This window comes from Suricata suricatta, chromosome 14 (assembly GCF_006229205.1).
Source record: "Suricata suricatta isolate VVHF042 chromosome 14, meerkat_22Aug2017_6uvM2_HiC, whole genome shotgun sequence".
NCBI lineage: Eukaryota > Metazoa > Chordata > Mammalia > Carnivora > Herpestidae > Suricata > Suricata suricatta.
The window spans coordinates 37,753,797-37,754,391 of NC_043713.1; positions in this window are offsets into that span (position 1 = coordinate 37,753,797).

A 595-nucleotide genomic window follows, 5' to 3' on the forward strand; every position below is an offset into this window, starting at 1 on the left:
CTGCTCACGGTGTCTCTCTGTGTCTCTCAAAAATAAATAAAAAGCATAAAAATAATAAAAGCTCTCAAAATTGTCCCTGAAAGTTATATTGTTAAACACAAGCACAGCGCGCTAGTGCTTGTATACTAGGGATGTGTGTTCACTGTTTATTACATTCTGCTTATTATTGAGCAAGGTCCTGAGAGGGACTTGAGGGGGTGCGGAGGGAGACAAAAGATGGGTGCTGTTCGTTTGCCAAGCTGAGCTGGGGTCTCCTGAGCATCCATAACTGTCTGTACATTTGGGACCCATTTCAAATATCAGAAGAGCTGGTCTTTTCTGTCACAACCCCAGCAGCAGTGTTTAGATTAATGAGGAGAACATGCTGCTGGCCTGAAGCACTGGCTGCTGAGCAAGGTGCCCAGTATATACGTGGGCACATGCACAGTTCAGGAAGGTCTTTTCCATTTCCAGCTGTTCCTCCTCATGCTCTGGGCTTCAGCCATACCCAGTCTGGACATGGGGTCACCTGGCTAAGCCTTCTGTAATCAGTCACCCAGGATCCAAGAGCAGGTGAGATAGGCTGCTGAGAACCTGGGCCCTGACAGCTCAGCAA